Source organism: Cherax quadricarinatus, chromosome 88, assembly GCF_038502225.1.
Source record: "Cherax quadricarinatus isolate ZL_2023a chromosome 88, ASM3850222v1, whole genome shotgun sequence".
In the NCBI taxonomy this organism is placed as follows: Eukaryota; Metazoa; Arthropoda; class Malacostraca; order Decapoda; family Parastacidae; genus Cherax; species Cherax quadricarinatus.
Window position 1 is genome coordinate 14,255,385 of NC_091379.1, and position 13,018 is coordinate 14,268,402.

At 39.5% G+C, this 13,018-nt stretch overlaps 1 protein-coding gene across 1 annotated transcript in view; it reads left to right on the forward strand.

Moving 5' to 3' along the window:
* The window catches only part of LOC128698479 (NFX1-type zinc finger-containing protein 1), a gene marked incomplete at its 3' end in the record, with an annotated part of 178,221 nt that overhangs the window by 26,747 nt on the left and 138,456 nt on the right, over positions 1-13,018 (forward strand).

Here is a 13,018-nt window from a genome sequence, read left to right on the forward strand (position 1 = left end):
CTGAAAATTAAAACATTTAATATTTTCTTTAACGAATGTTGCTTTCTCCAGCATTCTTATTTATGTAGTTACTAGTAATATGTTAGTAAGAATGATGAAGAGTTACTAGTAATATGTTAGTAAGAACGATGAAGAGTTACTAGTAATATGTTAGTAAGAATGATAAAGAGTTACTAGTAATATGTTAGTAAGAATGATAAAGAGTTACTACATTAGAACATAAGAAAGGAGGAACACTGCAGCACGCCTGTTGGCCCATACTAGGCAGGTCCTTTACAATTCATCCCACTAACAAACATTTGACCAACCCAATTTTCAATGCTACCCAAGAAATAAGCTCTGATGTGCAAGTCCCACTCAAATCCAACCCATCCCACTCATGTATTTATCCAACCTAAATTTGAAACTACCCGAAGTCCTAGCCTCAATAACCCAACTAGGTAGACTGTTCCACTCATCTACTACCCTATTTCCAAACCAATACTTTCCTATGTCCTTTCTAAATCTAAACTTATCTAATTTAAATCCATTACTGCGGGTTCTCTCTTGGAGAGATATCCTCAAGACCTTGTTAATATTCCCTTTATTAATACCTATCTTCCACTTATACACTTCGATCAGGTCTCCCCTCATTCTTCGTCTAACAAGTGAATGTAACTTAAGAGTCTTCAATCTTTCTTCATAAGGAAGATTTCTAATGCTATGTATTAATTTAGTCATCCTACGCTGAATGTTTTCTAACGAATTTATGTCCATTCTGTAATATGGAGACCAGAATTGAGCTGCATAATCTACGTGAGGCCTTACTAATGATGTATAAAGCTGCAGTATGACCTCTGGACTTCTGTTGCTCACACTTCTTGATATAAATCCCAGTAATCTATTTGCCTTATTACGTACGCTTAGGCATTGCTGTCTTGGTTTAAGGTTGCTGCTTACCATAACCCCCAAGTCCTTTTCGCAATCTGTATGGCTAAGTTCTACATTATTTAACTTATAAGTGCTAGGGTTATGGACACTCCCGAGCTTCAGAACCTTGCATTTATCTACATTGAACTGCATCTGCCACTTTTCTGACCAAGAATAGAGTTTGTCTAAATCCTCCTGAAGTTCCCTAACATCTACGTTTGAATCAATTATCCTACCTATCTTCGTGTCATCGGCGAATTTGCTCATATCACTAGTAATTCCTTCATCAAGATCATTGATATATATTATAAACAACAACGGGCCCAAGACTGATCCCTGTGGAACGCCACTTGTTACTGATCTCCACTCGGATTTAACCCCATTTATGGACACTCTCTGCTTCCTGTTTGTGAGCCATGATTCGATCCACGAGAGCACCCTTCCCCCAATGCCATGAGCTGCTACTTTCTTCAACAGTCTTTGGTGCGGAACTCTATCAAATGCCTTACTAAAATCTAAGTAAACAATATCAAATTCTTTATCGTGGTCAACAGCCTCAAAAGCTTTACTGAAGAAAGTTAATAAATTAGTTAGACAAGACCGGCCTCTTGTGAATCCATGCTGAGTATCCTTAATCAAGCTATGCTTATCGAGATGGCTTCTTATAATCTCAGCTATAATTGACTCTAGTAATTTGCCTACAATTGAGGTCAGGCTTATTGGGCGGTAATTTGACGGTAACGACTTGTCCCCTGTTTTAAAAATAGGAATTACATTAGCCATCTTCCACATATCAGACACTACACCTGTTTGAAGAGATAAATTAAAAATATTAGTTAATGGTTCACAGACTTCCATTTTGCATTCCTTAAGAACCCTTGAAAAAACCTCATCAGGACCCGGTGACTTATTTTGCTTCAGTCGGTCTATCTGCTTCAAAACCATTTCACTAGTGACTGTGATGTTACATAATTTATCTTCTTCTGATCCACTATAAAAATTAATTACCGGAATATTATTAGTGTCTTCCTGTGTAAAAACCGAGAGAAAATAATTATTTAAAATCGAGCACATTTCATTCTCTTTGTCAGTAAGATGCCCATAGTTATTTTAAGGGGACCTATCTTATCTCTGACTTTTGTTCTATAGACCTGGAAAAAACTTTTTGGGTTAGTTTTAGAATCCCTAGCAACTTTAATTTCATAGTCCCTTTTAGCTTTTCTTATCCCCTTTTTAATGTCCCTCTTAATGTCAATATACTGATTCATAAGATGACCCTCGCCTCTTTTGATACGCCTATAAATTCCTTTCTTATGCCCTAGTAGATATTTCAGCCTATTATTCATCCATTTTGGGTCATTTCTATTTGATCTAATTTCCTTATAAGGGATAAACGTTCTTTGAGCAGCATGTATTGTGTTCAGAAAACTGTCATATTGATAGCTCTCTTCGTTACCCCAGTCAACAGATGATAAGTGTTCTCTAAGCCCATCGTAATCTGCTAAGCGAAAATCTGGGACTGTTACTGAGTTATCCCTACTATCATACTTCCATTCAATTGTAAATGTAATTGATTTGTGGTCGCTAGCACCCAGTTCCTCTGAAACTTCTAAATTATTAACAAGGGATTCATTGTTTGCCAGAACTAAGTCAAGCAGGTTATTACCCCTTGTAGGTTCTGTCACAAACTGCTTCAAGAAACAATCCTGAACTACTTCTAAGAAATCGTATGATTCTAAATTCCCAGTCAAGAAATTCCAATCAATATGACTAAAGTTAAAGTCTCCTAGAATTACTACATTATCGTGCCCTGTTGCCCTAACAATTTCCTCCCATAGTAGTCTCCCCTGGTCCCTATCTAAATTTGGGGGACGGTATATCACACCTAAAATTAATTTTTCATGCCCCTCTGAAAATTCTATCCAAACAGACTCTGTATGTGTTACTTCAGACTTAATACCCGTTTTTATGCAACAGTTCAAGCGATCTCGGACATACAATGCCACCCCACCCCCCTTCCCGATACTTCTATCTACTTGGAACAATTTAAAACCCTGAATGTGACATTCTGCAGGCGTGTCCCGACTTTTTGAATTAAACCACGTCTCAGTAATAGCAAATACATCTATGTTACCTGCACTAGCAACTAGTCTCAACTCGTCCTTCTTATTCCTAGCACTGCGACTATTTGTGTAATAAATATTTAATGACCCTCCTCTCTCTTTACCCTTCCTGCTCCTTTCTGTTATTCCACTAAACCTATTACTGTCCTTGTCAATTTGTGCCACTGGCTTTCCAATATCCACCTCATTTTGCCTATTACTAGTTCTCCTAGTACTCATGTTACTACCCTGCGACTTCACAGTTTTCCCGCCAAAACCCATACCACTAACTATTCCTAGTTTAAAGACCTTACAGCTCCCTCCACTGCGTTGGCCAGTGCTCCCACCCCACACCTAGATAAGTGAACCCCATCCCTGGCATACATGTCATTTCTGCCATAGAAGAGGTCCCAGTTGTCAATGAATGTTACCGCATTTTCCTTACAGTATTTGTCCAGCCAGCAATTGACACCAATTGCTCTGGACAACCATTCATTTCCAACTCCTGTCCTTGGCAAAATGCCACATATGACAGGTTTCCCACCCTTCCTCCTAATTATCTCTATTGCTGACCTATACCTGCTAATCAGGTCCTCACTCCTACGTCTGCCAACATCGTTGCCTCCAGCACTGAGACAGATAATAGGATTGCTCCCATTACCTCTCATGATGTCATCCAGACGCTAACAATATCCTCCATCCCAGCCCCAGGAAAGCACACTCTCTGCCTCCTACTCCTATCCTTCAAGCAGAATGCCTATCCAGGTACCTAATCTGGCTATCCCCAACAACAACAATGTTTTTTACCTTCCTTGGCGTCGTCCGTCGTGATGCTCCGAGTAGTCGACTCACATTCGCCAGGTAGCATTACACCACTTGTAGAATTCGTCAAGACGTTCTCGATGGTCTTCGTTGGGGTTTCTAGGGATGTCTTATTCACGTCTGCCAATGCTTCTTTGGTGCTCGTTGTGGCATTCCCAGTAGAACACTCACATTCGTCAGGTAGCACCGAGAATGAGTAATATGTTAGTAAGAATGATGAAGAGTTACTAGAAATATGTTAGTAAGAATGATGAGTTTCTAGTCATATGTTAGTAAGAATGATAAAGAGTTACTAGTAATATGTTAGTAAGAATGATAAAGAGTTACTAGTAATATGTTAGTAAGAATGATAAAGAGTTACTAGTAATATGTTAGCAAGAATGATGAGTTACTAGCAATATGTTAATAAGAATGATGAGTTACTAGTAATATGTTAGTAAGAATGATAAAGAGTTACTAGTAATATGTTAGTAAGAATGATAAAGAGTTACTAGTAATATGTTAGTAAAAATGATAGAGTTACTAGTAATATGTTAGTAAGAATGATAAAGAGTTACTAGTAATATGTTAATAAGAATGATGAGTTTCTAGTAATATGTTAGTAAGAATGATAAAGAGTTACTAGTAATATGTTAGTAAGAATGATAAAGAGTTACTAGTAATATGTTAATAAGAATGATGAGTTTCTAGTAATATGTTAGTAAGAATGACAAAGAGTTACTAGTAATATGTTAGTAAGAATGATGAGTTACTAGTAATATGTTAGTAAGAATGATAAAGAGTTACTAGTAATATGTTAGTAAGAATGATAAAGAGTTACTAGTAATATGTTAGTAAGAATGATAAAGAGTTACTAGTAATATGTTAGTAAGAATGATAAAGAGTTATTAATAATATGTTAGTAAGAATTATAAAGTTACTAGTAATATGTTAGTAAGAATTATAAAGTTACTAGTAATATGTTAGTAAGAATGATAGAGTTACTAGTAATACGTTAGTAAGAATGATAAAGAGTTACTACTCTCACCCGAGCCCAGTCATACTAGCCAATACTGTAAATACCGAATTACGGAAAATATCAACCTGGATGAGGACCAACAAACTTACACTAAACATTGACAAAACCTACTTCATTCAGTTTGGTAACAGAGCTACAGATGTGTCTCTTAACATAATGATAAATGGGTCACCTATCACAAAGCTAACAGAGGGAAAATTCCTAGGAATCCACCTTGATAATAGACTTAAATTTCAAACACATATACAACAAATTTCCAAAAAAATTTCCAAGACCTTTGGCATACTATCGAAGATACGGTACTATGTTCCACAGTCAGCCCTCCTGGCCCTATATCACTCACTTATTTACCCCTATCTCACCTATGGAATTTGTGCATGGGGCTCAACAACAATAAACCATCTCAGACCACTAATCACCCAACAAAAGGCTGCAGTCAGAATGATAACAAATTCCCACTACAGACAGCACACTCCGCCAATATTCAAAACTCTTAACCTACTCACCATACAAAACATCCATACTTATTACTGCACCTATTACATACATAGAACACTTAACTCTGATATTAACCCTCCCCTCAAACATCTCCTTACCAACCTCAACAGAACACATGACCATAACACAAGACACAGATCACTCTTTGATGTTCCTCGTGTCCATCTCACACTATGCAAAAACTCAATGCACATAAAAGGCCCTAAAATCTGGAATTCATTACCTGTGAATATAAAAGAAACACTACCTGTTTATAAATTCAAGTCTCTTCTCAAAAATCACTTACTCACCCACAACTAAATAAATACTGAATAATTGTATCTCATAAATTGTATCTCATTATTGTATCATTATTGTTTTTGTAATACTCATTTGTGCTTGTCATCTGTTTACAATAATGTTTTACCACTGAATACTTCATTGCTTAGTTAATCTTAAGTTAATTTTAAGCCTGCCCGTAATGCTATGCATACAAGTGGCTTTGGCATGCTGCATTTAACTGTATTCTTTTGTACTTCACTGTATCATGTTCAAATTAATAAATAAATAAAAAACTTACTTGACAGTCGGGAAACTCATGTCTCTTTCCAAAATTACTGTACTTTCCAAAAATGCAAATATATATATAATATGTTAGTAAGAATGATAAAGAGTTACTAGTAATATGTTAGTAAGAATGATGAAGAGTTACTAGTAATATGTTAGTAAGAATGATAAAGTTACTAGTAATATGTTAGTAAGAATGATAAAGAGTTATTAATAATATGTTAGTAAGAATGATAAAGTTACTAGTAATATGTTAGTAAGAATGATAAAGTTACTAGTAATATGTTAGTAAGAATGATAAAGTTACTAGTAATATGTTAGTAAGAATGATAAAGTTACTAGTAATATGTTAGTAAGAATGATAAAGTTACTAGTAATATGTTAGTAAGAATGATAAAGAGTTATTAGTAATATGTTAGTAAGAATGATAAAGTTACTAGTAATATGTTAGCAAGAATGATAAAGAGTTATTAGTAATATGTTAGTAAGAATGATAAAGTTACTAGTAATATGTTAGTAAGAATGATAAAGAGTTATTAGTAATATGTTAGTAAGAATGATAAAGATACTAGTAATATGTTAGCAAGAATGATAAAGAGTTATTAGTAATATGTTAGTAAGAATGATAAAGTTACTAGTAATATGTTAGTAAGAATGATAAAGAGTTATTAATAATATGTTAGTAAGAATGATAGAGTTACTAGTAATGTGTTAGTAAGAATGACGATGTAAACAAATAAGCAGAATTAATGATAAAGTTACTAGTAATGTGTTAGTAAGAATAATAAAGTTATTAATAATATGTTAGTAAGAATGATAAAGTTACTAGTAATGTGTTAGTAAGAATGACGATGTAAACAAATAAGCAGAATTAAGATATTGTACAAATTTATTTGGAGATAATCTTAAAAAAATTGGATTTTACATTTCAAAAACAAGTTAAAATAACACTTTTAATTATCTTTGATGTATACAGGATCTCGCTATTTATTTTTAAAGATGAGATGTTCGATAAGATATTCACTGAATTATGTTTTCTGTTATCTGTGCGATATAGATAAGGTAGGTTGGTGCGTAGTGTTGGTAAGTTACTGAGACTTACATCATCACTGAGAATGTGACATATCTCTCGTATCACAAGTGATAAGCCCGTAACCTGATTAATAATATAATTTACTGCACCTCCCTCCCTCCCTCCCTCTCTCTCTCTCTCCCTCTCTCTCTCCCTCTCTCTCTCTCTCTCTCTCTCTGTCTTCTCTCTCTCTCTCTCTCTCTCTCTCTCTCTCTCTCACTCTCTCTCTATGTTTTTCTATTTTTTTTTTTTTTTTTTTTTTTTTTTTTTTTTTTTTTTTCACACAGGGTTTGACAAGGTTAAGGATCCCTAGCTTTATTGACAGCTATTTACAGGTTAAGGATTCCTAACTTTATTGGCAAGCTAAGAGCTGTTACCTACATCAGCTCATTTGAAAGCATTTTTATTGTTGTGAGACATACAAGTAGGGAACAGGATGAAGTTGGAGCCATCTGTGGGCCAGCATTTTCATTTGATCAACTGACGTTATCTCGTTGACATCATTATGCTGTACGAATGTGTTCCATACTCGAGTCATCCTGGGTATGTATGATCTCAGATGGAGTGATGTTCTGGAGAAGGGTACAGCCAGAGTGAAGTTGCTGCTTTCTGCCCGTCTTGTGGCATAAAAGCTTGTTTCACGCTGTCCTCGAAGTGGATCCAAGTGTGGTATTTTGACAATATTGGCCTTGTACATAACAGTAAGGCCACCCACATCCTCCTATGTTGAAGGCTCTGCTGAAATGACAGATCTATCCAGGATGGGTCCAGGCGAGAGATGAGACGTCTTGCTCTGTTCTCTACTCTGTCAAGCAGTCGCAGATGAGAGGGGGGGCAGGCAAACCAAGAAAGTGGAGCATACTCAAGGTGTGAGCGTACTTGTGCCTCGTACAGGATCTTGCAACCCCTACTGTCAAGCAGATGCGAGATACGGCGAAGTGCTGTAAGCTTCCTGGCTGCCTTGTTTGCAAGATTTACAACATGGTTCTTCATGGTTAGTTTGGAGTCAAATTTCACCCCAAGGATATCAACTTCTTCTCCAGGTGCCAACATCGTCCCATTCATCCTTACTACTGCACCAGCATTACCATCATGGTGCCTAGAGACGATCATCATTTGCGTTTTCTCAGGTGCAAATGTTACTTGCCATCTATTTCCCCAAGCTGATATAGCTCTCAGCTGGTGATTGATGTAGCTTAGAGCAGCTGGCATTTCTTCTCTTGGATAAGTGAATGTCAGTGTACAGTCGTCTGCATATGCATGTGATTCTGGGATGAGATGAAGAAGGTCGTTGAAGTAGACATTCCATAACAGTGGACCCAGCACACTTCCTTGTGGAACGCTTGCCCCAATAGGATGCCTTGCTGATTCCGTTCCATTGAGGACTACACTTAGAGATCTACCATGAAGGTAATCACTGAGGAGACATAGCGTAGAGCCTGCAATTCCCAGTGCTTGAAGTTTTGCTAAGAGGCCCTGGTGCCACACCCGGTCGAAAGCGCCAGCAATGTCCAGTGCTACCACACAGCTGACTTTGGATTCATCCAGTGACTGGTGCCACTTAGTGGAGAGGTTTAACAACAGATCAGCAGCAGAGTAACCTTTCCTGAAGCCATATTGACGATCACAAAGTAGTGAGTGGTAGTCAAAAAAATCTGTCATTTGTCTTGAGATTATTGTCTCAAGGATCTTACCAGTGATTGACAGGAGTGACACTGGTCTGTAGTTGCTGATTTCTGCTCTGCTCTTCTTTTTGTGAACAGGGACTACATTTGCCTCCTTCCATGGAGAGGGCCATTTGCACTGTACTAGGCAGTGCTGAAAGATGCGAGTTAGAGGTGCTGCTAGCTCGTCTGCACATCTTCTCAACAATCTTGGGCTCAACTTGTCTGGGCCCACAGCCTTTTCCTGGTCAAGTGATTTAAGAAGGAAATGCACCTCCTCCTGCCTTATTGTCACCACTGACAGTTTTGACACAGTTCTTGCAGCTAGCCAAGGAGGGTCCCTTGCTGGATCAGGAACTTGCATTTTGGTAGCAAAGTGTTCAGCAAAGAGGTCCGCCTTCTCTTGACTACTAGTAGAGGTGGTCCCATCCTGTCGATTTAGAGGTGGAATAAGTTCATCAGGCAGATAACCTTGTCTGTCCTTGACCAGGGACCACCAGGTTTTGGAGCCTACCCTACCTGATGCTAACTTTCTTTTAGTGTCCACCTCCCATTTAGCAATGGCCCACTTTTGAACATCACCCATATGCCTACAGGCTTGCATGTGAAAGTTCCTGTTATAGGTGGTAGGATGTCTCTTATACCTTCGCCATGCTTTGTACTTAGCAGTAGCAGCCTCTCTACAACGAAAGCCAAACCAAGGCTGATCTGTAGGCTTTGTCACATATTGCCGGTGAGGAATGTGTTCTTGTTGCAGATTAAGGATGTGTCCAGTGAAGGCTTTCACTTGGTTGTCAACATCCCCCTGGAGAAGAGCATTCCAGTCGGTGGTGGCGAGCTCAGAGCAAAGGGCTGGCCAATTACCTCTTTCCCATAGCCAGGTTGTGCGTGTGGACTCCTCACCTCGTTCTGTTGGGATCTTAAGTGTGGTAAAAACAGCCTTGTGGTCAGACGATCCAACGTAGCCGAGGGGTTGACAAGTGACTATGCCTTCTGCCAGATCACTCACTCTCTCTCTCTCTCTCTCTCTTTCTGTCTCTCTCTCTCTCTCTCTTTTTTTTTTTTTTTTTACACAGAATTTGACAAGGTTAGGTTAAGGATTCTAGCTTTATTGACAAGCTAAGAGCTGTTACCTACATCAGCTCATTTGAAAGCAATTTTATTGTTATGAAACATACAAGTAGGGAACAGGATGAAGTTGGAGCCATCTGTGGACCAGCATTTTCATTTGATCAACTGGCTTTATCTCGTTGATGTCATAATACTGTACGAATGTGTTCCAGACGGGAGAGATACATGATTATATACACCTGGAAAATACTAGAGGGACTAGTACCAAACTTGTACACGAAAATCACTCACTACGAAAGCAAATGACTCGGCAGACAATGCAACATCCCCCCAATGAAAAGCAGAGTGGGCCCCTGACACTTATTGTGTCAGGGGCCCAAGACTGTTCAACTGCCTACCAGCATACATAAGGGGGATTACCAGTAGACCCCTGGCTGTCTTCAAGCAGGCACTAGACAGGCACCTAAAGTCAGTACCTGACCAGCGGGGCTGTGGTTCATACGTTGGATTGTGTGCAGCCGGCAGTAACAGCCTGGTTGATCAGGCCCTGATCCACCATGAGGCCTGGTCACAGACCAGACCGCGGGGGTGTTGACCCCTGGAACTCTCTCCAGGTAAGCTCCAGACTCCAGTCATCCTGGGGAGAAATGATTTCAGATGAAGTGATGTTCTGGAGAAGGTTACAGCCAGAGTGAAGTTGCTGCTTTCTGCCTGTCTTGTGGTATAGAAGTTTGGTTCACGCTGTCCTCGAAGTGGAGCCAAGTGTGGTACTTTGACAATGTTGACCTTGTACATAACAGTAAGGCCATCCACATCCCTCCTCTGTTGAAGGCTCTGCTGAAATGACAGATCTACCTAGGATGGGTCCATGCGAGAGATGAGACGTCTTGCCCTGTTCTCTATTCTGTCAAGCAGTCGCAGATGAGAGGCACAAGTACATTCAAAGTGTGAGTGTACTTGTGCCTCCAAGAGTTACCTGGAGTTTACCTGGAGAGGGTTTCGGGGATCAACGCCTCTGCGGTCTGGTCTGAGACCAGGCCTCATGGTGGATCAAGGTCTGATCAACCAGGGTGTTACTGCTGGCCACAGGCAAGCTGACTTACGAACCACAGCCTGTCCAGTGCCTTCTTGAAGACAGCCAGGGGTCTATTGGTAATCCCCCTTATGTATGCTTGGAGGCAATTGAATAAGTCTTGGGCCCCAGACATTTACTGTGTTGTCTCTCATTGTATTCATGGCTCACCTGCTTTTCACCAGAGGAATGTTGCATCTCCTGCTGAGTCTTTCTCTTTCATATGGAGTGATTTTCATGTGCAGGTTTGGTACCAATCCCTCCAGGACCTTCCAAGTGTATATTCTCATGTATCTCTCTCGCCTACGTTCGAGGGAATACAGATCAAGGACCTTCAATCATTCCCAGTAGTTTAGGTGCCTTATTGCACTTACATGTGCTGTGAAAGTTCTTTGTACACTCTCCAGGTCTGCAATGTTGCCAGCCTTGAAGGGGGCCGTTATTGTACAGCAGTATTCCAGCCTTGAGAGCACAAGCGATTTGAAGAAAATCATGGGCTTGGCATCCCTAGTTTTGAAGGTTCTCCTTATCCACCCTATCATTTTTCAGGCAGATGAGGTAGATATATTGTTGTGGTCTTTGAAGGTGAGATCCTCTGACATTATCACTCCCAGGTAAGGCGACGAAAAAGAATAACAGAGCGGCTAAAAGAGGCCAATATATCTGAAATGCGTAGGGAGTCACTGGTCAGAGAAATAGCAAACATCAAACTTGAGCTAAAGGAATCTTATAAGAGTCAGGAATCGTGGGAAGAACTAAAAGCCATAAATGTAATCGAAAGAAACCCAAAGTATTTCTTTTCCTATGCCAAATCAAAGTTGAGAACAACATCCAGTATTGGGCCCCTACTTAAACAAGATGGGTCCTACACAGATGACAGCAAGGAATTGAGTGAGCTACTCAAGTCCCAATATGACTAAGCTTTTAGCAAGCCGCTAACCAGACTGACAGTCGAAGGTCAAATTGATTTTTTTATGAGAGAGCCACAGAATTTGGTTAACACAAGCCTGTCTGATGTTATCCTGATGCCAAATGACTTCGAACAGGTGATAACTGACATGCCCATGCACTCTGTCCCAGGGTCAGACTCATGGAACACCGTGTTCATCAAGAACTGCAAGAAGCCCCTATCACAAGCTTTTACCATCCTATGGAGAGGGAGCATGGACACGGGGGTCATCCCACAGCTACTAAAAACAACAGACATAGCCCCACTCCACAAAGGGGGCAGTAAAGCAATAGCAAAGAACTACAGACCGATAGCACTAACATCCCATTAAAATCTTTGAAAGGGTCCTAAGAAGCAAGATCGCCACCCATCTAGAAACGCATCAGTTACACAACCCAGGGCAACATGGGTTTTGAGCAGGTCGCTCCTGTCTGTCTTAACTATTGGATCACTATGACAAGGTCCTAGATGCACTAGAAGACAAAAAGAATGCAGATGTAATATATACAGACTTTGCAAAAGCCTTCAACAAGTGTGACCATGGCGTAATAGCACACAAAATGTGTGCTAAAGGAATAACAGGAAAAGTTGGTAGATGGATCTATAATTTCCTCACAAACAGGACACAAAGAGTAGTAGTCAACAGAGTAAAGCCCGAGGTGGCTACGGTGAAAAGCTCTGTTCCACAAGGCACACTACTCACTCCCATCTTGTTTCTCATCCTCATATCTGATATAGACAAGAATGTCAGCCACAGCACCGTGTCTTCCTTTGCAGATGACACCCGAATCTGCATGACAGTGTATTCCATTGCAGACACTGCAAGGCTCCATGTGGACATCAACCAAATCTTTCAATGGGCTGCAGAAAACAATATGAAGGTCAACGATGAGAAATTTCAATTACTCCGATATGGTAAACATGAGAAAATTAAAACTTCATCAGAGTATAAAACAAATGATATGAACCAAACAAACAGCAAAGAAATTACTCTCCAGATCATAAAGGACCAAACAAAAGTTACAGTACCAGAGTCAGAAATAAAGGAAGCCAGGTTACTAGGATCCTATGGTAGAAAGTGTTATGCTTAGATTCCACTCACAAGACAGGAAAAAAGACTTAATTATTGCATCTATTAAAGTAAAGAATGAGGTATACATAAACGAGTGTCTCACCAAAAAATGTCAGAACCTCCTGAAGAAAACTGAAGCGGGAGAATAACGACACAATACACCAATGCTTCACATGGGATAGGAAGATTCTAGTTAGGAAAACAAATGTAGGTCAACTGTACA